This window comes from Vulpes lagopus, chromosome 15 (assembly GCF_018345385.1).
Source record: "Vulpes lagopus strain Blue_001 chromosome 15, ASM1834538v1, whole genome shotgun sequence".
Taxonomy (NCBI): domain Eukaryota; kingdom Metazoa; phylum Chordata; class Mammalia; order Carnivora; family Canidae; genus Vulpes; species Vulpes lagopus.
Window position 1 is genome coordinate 22532257 of NC_054838.1, and position 9073 is coordinate 22541329.

A 9073-nucleotide genomic window follows, 5' to 3' on the forward strand; every position below is an offset into this window, starting at 1 on the left:
CCATGTCTGCTCATCCCTCTCCCTCCCCCTCTGCTCTCTTCTCTTTCTCTCCCTCTCTTTCTCTCTCTCAAATAAATGAATAAAATCTTAAAAGTAAAGGAGTCCAGAGAACTGTTTGTCAATATTCATAGCAGCACTATATTCACAATGCCAAAAAGTGGAAATGACCCAAGTGTTCATCAACAGATAAACATAAACAAAAGGTGGTATATACATACAACAGAATATTATTCTGACATAAAAAGTAATAAAATTTAGATACATTTGACAATATAGATAAACTCTGAGATATTATGCTAAGTGAAGCAAGCTACATACAAAAGGATAAATTGTATGTGATTCCACTTATTTGAAATACATAGGGCAGGCAAATTCAGAGAGATAAAAAGTACAAGAGAGGTTACCAGGGGCTGGGGCTGGGGTAGGATGAGGTGTTATTTAATGAGTATATAGTTTCAATTTGGAGTGATGAGAAAGTTCTAGAAATAGTGGTGAGGGTTGCACAACAATGTGGGACTAATTTAATATCACTAAATTGTACAATTAAAATGGTAAATTTCATGTTATGTTTGTTTTACCACAATAAATAATCACCAAAGAAAAAAGGTAAAATTATTATTATCATTATCAATTCTTTTATCAAGAACATGTTGAGGACCAGCTGGGTAGCTCAGTCAATTAAGCATCATCTGTCTCCTGATTTCAGCTCAGGTCATGATATCAGGGCTGCGAGATCAAGCCCTGTGTCGCCTGCAGCACTCAGCACAGAGTCTGCCTAAGATTCTTTCCCCCTCCTCCTCCCTCCCCCTCTGCTCCTCCCCCAGCTCATACTCTAAATAAATAAATAAACAAACTTAAAAAAATATGTTGGGAATGCCTAGGTGGCTCAGTGATTAAGCATTTGCCTTCGGCTCAGGGCATGATCCCAGGTCCGGGGATTGAGTCCCACATCAGGCTCCCAGGGAGGAGCTTGCTTCTCCCTCTGTGTCTCTGCCTCTCTCTGTGTGTCTCTCTTGAATAAATAAATAAACTCTTTTAAAAAATCTTGAAATGGTTATATTTTGGATATATTCGATTAAAGTAAATACCCTTTTATAAAAGTACCCAAATTTAATCTGTATTAAGGGAAGGAAAGAGCCCCAGGATGGGATTTATGAGCTCTGAGCTATAGTTCCTATTCTGCCTCTAGGTGGGTGACCTTGTCTAATAAACATAATCTCTCTGAATTAACTCTACAAAATGTGGTGATTAAATTAGATAATCTCCAAATTCCATTCCATTCTGAATATTATGTGCTCTGAACATTGAGAAGCTTTGAACAATCCTAAAAGTTTTCAAGGCTGGAACCCCACAGGAACTCCTGGAAACTGCCTTCTGCCACACATGAAAGCCAAGCCCCTTCCCTGAGGCCACATTGGCCATCTGCCCAAACACAGTATTTATCAACTTGCTCTCCTACCCCTGATTCTGCAATTAAGGATCTTCTAAAACTCAAAACTACTCTCAAAAATGGGGATTTCCCCCCCAAAAAAAATATTCACAAACTCTCTAAAAGGAAGCTCAATCCAACAGAAATAGCAAACAACCAATTCACCCTCTGTGAGGCTTGTTTACCTCATCTGTTTATTAGGGATGGATGATAACATTGTTTGCCCCTCAGGGTTTTGTGAGAATTATATACAATAATCCACACATAATGCTTAGCACAGAATTTTTAGTACATGGTACAAACTCAATAAATACTCATTATTACCATGGAGGGGATAGCAGGCAATAATCCCTGCCTCATAGTGATATTGAGGGGATAGAGATGTGAGTTTCTGCCCATGGCAAGTAAGCTACAGATTTTTCTTAAATATTCATCTAGTCACATCAACTTGGAAGCCTGGAGTCTAAGAACTGGGTCTGTCTTTCTCACCTACATTAGGACTAAGTGTGGTAAATGGTGGAAGTAGGATTCAACTGGAATTCACATGGGATGGAAATGACTGATCTTCTGCACAAAAGGAGGAAAAACAACAGAAAGCCATAGTTTTCAAAGCTATCTCAGTAAAATGTGATTTCATTCTAGTAGGTGACAAACTAAAAAGGGGGTGTTATGGCCATTCCTTGTTCACATAGGACACAGTTCTGGGAGAGTGTTTGCCTTGTGGTTCCCATTGATCTGGAAGAGCTTCAAGGAGGAGGCCCTCTGGGTACTTGGTGAGGTGAGTCAACTCACAGAGGTAGTCCCAGGAAGTCCCTGCTGTGAGAGGCCTCTGGGTCTCAGACAAGTAGTCACGAAGTGAGAGTATCTTTCCCAGTGAACAAGGGTCTCCAGGGACTGAGGATCATAAAAACACTGCCCTGTTCCCAGTCATGTTTATGTTGGCCTGGTCAGTGGAAGGCACTAGTTTAGGTAGCCAATTCCCCTTGAGAGCCAGAGTCGGAGGTTGCCCAATAAGCAGGACAGCTCCCACCTCCAGTAATTTCATTTAGCCCTCATCTCTGAGCAGCAAATCATTTACTCCAGATAGACTGACAAGAAATAAAGACAGAACATAAATATGTTTCTGGGACAGAGATTTCCCCAAGCTTTTTTTGTCATTAGAAGAAAGATTTACTGTCAATACATATTTACCAGCAGAGATTACCAGCATCACATATCTGAGATTCTTTCCGATGATGATCACGACCAGTACTCCCAGCCCATGACAAAATTCATGCTCAATGTTCATTTTTTTATATCATTCTATGTTAAATGTTCAAGAATCATTTACAATGTTCCAGGCCCTGTAAGAGGTGAAAGGAATACAAAATAAACAATAGAAGATATTACAGTGGGTGTCAGATATTATCCAAAACACAAGAGATATCAAGCATTGACAAGGATGTGAAGAAAAGGAAACACTTGTACACCTTTTGGTGGGAATGTAAATTGGTACAGTCTCTATGAAAAATAGCATAGAGGTTACTTAATGAATTAAAAATAGAACTACCATATATGATTCAGCAATTCCACTTCTGTCTGGATATATATCCAAAGGAACTGAAATCATTATCTCAAGGAAATATCTTTATTCCTATATTCATTACAGTATTATTCACTATAGCCAAGGCATTGAAACAAGAAAAGGCATGGAATATTCAGCCTTAAAAAAGAAGGAAATCCTGCCATTTGCAACAAGATAGAGGAATCTAAAGGGCATGATGTTACACAAAATATGCAAGACAGAAAAAGACAAATACAGCATAGTATCACTTATATGTGTAATCAAGAAGAACACAAGTGAAACTTATAGAAACAGAAAGTAGAACAGTTGTTGCCAGAGGTTGTGGATGGGGAAACAGGAAAGTTGATAAAAGAATATAAAATTTCAATTATAAGAAAAATGAATTGTGAAGATCTAAGTATAACATGAACACTATAGTTGATAATATTAAAATTTTCTGAGAGGGTAGAACTTAAGTGTTCTTAGCAGAAATAAGGAAAGGAAGAAAGGAAGGAAAGGTGGAAGGACAGAAGGATGGAAGGAAGGAAAGAAGGAAGGAAGGAAGGAAGGAAGGAAGGAAGGAAGGAAGGAAGGAAGGAAGGAAGGAAGGAAGGAAGGATAAATATGTGAGATGATGGATGTGTTAATTAACTCAATGGTGGGAATCCTTTCACAGTGTATATAGATACCAAATCATCACATTATAGCCTTCAAATATATTACAAATTTATTTGTTAAATGTACCTCAATACATATGTAAACTAAAAATTGACCACTGACTTGAATGTAAAAAAAATCAATGTAAGCATAAATCTAAGACTTTTTTTAAAACTTAGGAGAAAGTCTTTAGGATCTAGAGCAAAGTGTTCTTAGTCTTGTCACCAAAAGCATGATTCCCTCAAGGAAAATTTGATAAATTAAACTTATTAAAATTAAAAACTGCTTCTGTGTCAAAGATTCAGTTGAAAGGAAAAAAAAAAACCCTACAGAGTGGGAGAATATATTTGCAAATTACATATCTATCCAAGTCCTAGTATCTAGAATAAAGAACTCTGAAAACTCAACTAGAAAAATATCTAATTAGAAATAGTAAAAGACATGACAAGACATTTCATAGAAAAAGAAACAGATGCAAATATATAAAATGTTAAAAGTTATTAGCTGGAAGGAAATAAAAATTAAAACTACAGTAAATATCACTATATATCTATCAGAATGGCTTTTGAAAAATTTTAATGTAATTTTTTAAAGATTTTATTTATTTACTTGAGAGCAACAGTGAGAGAAGCATAGAGGGAGGGGGGGGAGAAGCAACTCCCCGCTGGGTAGACAGCCCTATGCAGGGCTTGATCCCAGGACCCCAGGATCATGACTTGAACTGAAGGCAGATGCTCAACTGACTGAGCCACCCAGGCACCCCCAGAATGGCTTTTTTTTTAAGTGAAAACATCAAATGCTGGCAAGGATATGGAGAAAGTGGATCACTTATACACTGCTGGTTGAAATGTAAAATGAGGGGATCCCTGGGTGGTGCAGCGGTTTGGCGCCTGCCTTTGGCCCAGGGCACGATCCTGGAGACCCGGGATCAAATCCCACGTCGGGCTCCTGGTGCATGGAGCCTGCTTCTCCCTCTGCCTGTGTCTCTGACTCTCTCTCTCTCTCTCTCTCTCTGTGACTATCATAAATAAAAAAAAATAAAAAAAATTGAAATGTAAAATGATATAGCTAGCCACTCTAGAAAACATTTTGGCAGTTTCTAAAAATACTAAACATACAACTAACATATGGCTGAGCATTTGTACTCCTGGGCATTTATTCCAGACAAATGAAGAGTTATTTTCACAAAAAGCTTGCACACAAATGTTTCTAGCAGCTTTATTCGTAATAACCCCAAACCGGAAACACAGGTGTTCTTCAACAGGAGAATGCTTAAACAAACTGTGGTATAGCTATGCCTATAGCACATAAAAGGAATGAACTCTTCACACACAGAATAAGTTGGATAAATCTCCAGAGAATGATGCAGTGAGGAAAAAAACAATCCCAAAAAATTATATATTATATGATTTCATTTACATGATGTCTTTGAATTGACAAAATTATACAGATATAAAATACATTAGTGATTGTCAAAGACTAAAAGGAGGATGAGAGGGAGAAAAGTTGATGAAACTATAAAAGGACAACATGAAGGAATCTTGTGGTTCTGGAAGTGTTCTGTATCTTCACTGTAGTAATGTTTATATCTTTATTTTGATACTGTACTACTGTTTTGCAAGGAGGAATTGAGTGAAGGGTACAGGGGATCTCTGTATTAAATCTTGTAAGTGCATGCAAATCTACAAACATCTCAAAATAAAAAGCTTTAAAAAAATCTTGAAGAGTCCATAAGGGGCACCTGATGGCTCAGTGGATGAGTGTCTGCCTTTGGCTCAGATGCTGATCCCGGGGCCCTAGAATCAAGTCTCTCATCGGGCTCCCTATGGGGAGCCTGCTTCTCCATCGATCTATGTCTCTGCATCTCATCAATAAATAAACAAAATATTTATTAAAAAAAGAATTTATAAGGTTGGAAGATGGTGTCGAAGTAGGAGGACCCTAGATGTACCTCATCCCACCAACAACTAGATAACTATTAACCCATCCTAAATACCGCAGGAATCAACCTGAAGACTGGTGGAACAATCTCCCTCATGGCTAATGCAGGGGGAAGGGAGCTGCAGTCACAGAGAAGGGCAAGAGACAGACTAGCACAATAGGTGCACACGGGGGGAAAATGAATTCTCATAGCGGTTGGCTTAGAGATTGAGAGAGGGGCCAAATTTAAGGAGTTCTCACAACCAGAATGGTTTAAAACCAGGAGTTTTAATGGTGAGTATGTTTGGCTTAGGAGGAGCCTGGAGGACACTGGGGTGCTTTATAGATGAAGAAGGCAAACAGCCCACAGACAGACAGCATGGAAAAAGGGATCTGAAAAGCACCTGGGGCGCACAGTGGGGAGGTTATTTGCTCTTCTCAGATCATAGCCCAGAGAGACAGCAATTATGGGGAGACCCCAGCAGGAAAAAAGGAACTGGTCAGCACCATTTCCCTCCCCTGCCCCTCAGCATAAGTATAGGGCCACCAGTGGGAACCAATGCGATGCTGACAGAATACTTGCTTAGACCAAGTCCCACCTGCAGTTCAGCAGAAGTGCCCCTCCCTGTCACACTTGCCTCAGTCCCAGAGTGATGGGTCACTTCCCCCAGAAGTCCTGCCCAAATCCCTGCTCATACCATGTCTTCCAGTAAGGGAGTTTTGCAGAGCCATGGTATCTGTAGCTGTGGCAACAGGCCTCATTTCATACATAGACAAAAATACACCTAAGTTGGGCAGCCCAGGTGGTTCGGCGGTTTAGCACCTGCCTTTGGCCCGGGGCATGGTCCTGGAGTCCCGGGATGGAGTCCCACATCGGGCTCCCAGTGTGGAGCCTGCTTCTCCCTCTGCCTGTGTCTCTGAGACTCTCTCTCTCTTTCTCTATCAAGAATAAATAAATAAAATCTTAAAAAAATACACTTAAGTTAAAATGCCAGGGACCCAACACTGGCCACATTCAGGCCAGGGACCCAACACTGGCCACAACAGGCAAAGAGAGCCTCTGCAAATGACTGGCCTGAAGGATAAAGGAGTCAGGACACAACAGCAGGGCACATGCAGCACACATTGGAGACACTCCCAGAAGTATCAGACTCTGGGGAATAAGGAGCACTAAACTGCAGCGGACTACAGGACCTCTTCTTTAAGATAGAAGATCTATCAAGAAGATAGAACAAATGGTGGGTATTTGTCATTTCTAATTGCTGAGTAATATTCCATTGTATACATAAACCACATCTTCTTTATCCATTCATCTTTCGATGGACACCGAGGCTCCTTCCACAGTTTGGCTATTGTGGCCATTGCTGATAGAAACATCGGGGTGCAGGTGTCCCGACGTTTCATTGCATCTGAATCTTTGGGGTAAATCCCCAACAGTGCAATTGCTGGGTCGTAGGGCATTATGCTGAGTGAAATAAGTCAATCGGAGAAGGACAAACAGTGTATGTTCTCATTCATTTGGGGAATATGAATAATAGTGAAAGGGAATATAAAGGAAGGGAAAAGAAATGTTGGGAAATATCAGGAAGGGAGACAGAACATAAAGACTCCTAACTCGGGGAAACGAACTAGGGGTGGTGGAAGGGGAGGAGGGCGGGTGTTGGAGGGGAATGGGTGACGGGCACTGAGGTGGACACTTGACGGGATGAGCACTGGGTGTTTTTCTGTATGTTGGTAAATTAAACACCAATAAAAGTTAATTAAAAAAAAAAAAAAGAAGATAGAACAATTTTGGCAGCCCGGGTCGTTCTAGCGGTTTAGCACCGCCTTCAGCCCAGGGCCTGATCCTGGAGTCCCGGGATCGAGTCCTGCATCGGGCTCCCTGCATGGAGCTTGCTTCTCCCTCTGCCTGTATCTCTCTCTCTCTCTCTCTCTCTCTCTCTCTCTCTGTGTGTGTGTGTGTGTGTGTGTGTGTGTGTGTCTCATGAATAAGTAGATAAAAAATAAAATCTTTAAAAAATATTTTTAAAAAAGAAGATAGAACAATTGTAAATATTTATGCACCCAACATGGGAGTACCCAGATACATAAAACAGTTAATAATAAAGATAAAAGAACAAATCAGTAATAATACAATAATTGTAGGGGACTTTAACACTCCATTTACATCAATGGACAACAAAAATCAATGAGGAAAAATGGTTTTAAATAATACATTGCAAGAACTGGATTTGACAGATGCATTCAGAATGCTCCATCCTAAAACAGCAGAATATACATTCTTTTCAAGTACATACAGAACATTCTCCAGAAGAGATCACATATTAGCCCACAAAACAAGCCTTGACAAATTTAAGATAATCCAAATCATACCATGTACCTTTTCTGACCACAGTGATATGAAACTAGAAGTCAACCACAAGAAAAAATCTGGAAAGAGCAAAAATATATGCAGGTTAAATAAAATGCTACTAAACAATGAATGAGTCAACCAGAAAATAAAAGAAATTAAAAAGTACATGGTAAACAAATGAAAATGAAAACAGAATGGTCCAAAATCTTTGGGATGCAGGAAATGTGGTATTAAGAGAGAAGTTTATAGCAATATAGGCCTACCTCTAGAAGCAAGGAAAAATTTCAAACGACATAACCTTATACCTAAAGGAGCTAGAAAAAGAAAATCAAACAAAACCTAAACTCAGCAGAAGTAAATAATAAAGATTACAGGAGAAATAAATGATATACAAACTAAAAAACAAAACAAAACAATAAAACAGATCAATGAAACCAGGAGCTGGTTCTTTGAAAAAAAATGAGTAAAATTGTAAATCTCTAGCTAGACTTATCAAGAAAAAATATAAAGGACTCAAATAAATAAAATCACAAATGGGAGAAGAGAAATAACAACCAACACCACAAAAATACAAACAATTATAAGAGATTATGAAAAGCTGTAAGTCAACAAATTGCACAATCTATAATAAATTCCTAGAAACACAAACTACCGAAACTGAAACAAGAAGAAATAGAAAATTCAAACAAATAAACAACCAGTAAAGAAACTGCATCAGTAATCAAAAAAAAAAAAAGTCCAAGACCAAATGGCTTCACAGATGAATTCCACCATTTACTTTTTTTTAATAAATTAATTTTTATTGTTGTTCAATTTACCAACATACAGAATAACACCCAGTGCTAATCCCGTCAAGTGCCCCCCTCAGTGCCCGTCACCCATTCACCCCCACCCCCCGCCCTACTCCCCTTCCACCACCCCTAGTTCGTTTCCCCGAGTTAGGAGTCTTTATGTTCAGTCTCCCTTCCTGATATTTCCCACACATTTCTTCTCCCTTCCTTTATATTCCCTTTCACTATTATTTATATTCCCCAAATGGATGAGAACATACACTGTCCTTCTCCGATTGACTCATTTCACTCAGCATAATACCCTCCAGTTCCATCCACGTTGAAGCAAATGGTGGGTATTTGTCGTTTCTAATGGCTGAGTAATATTCCATTGTATACAT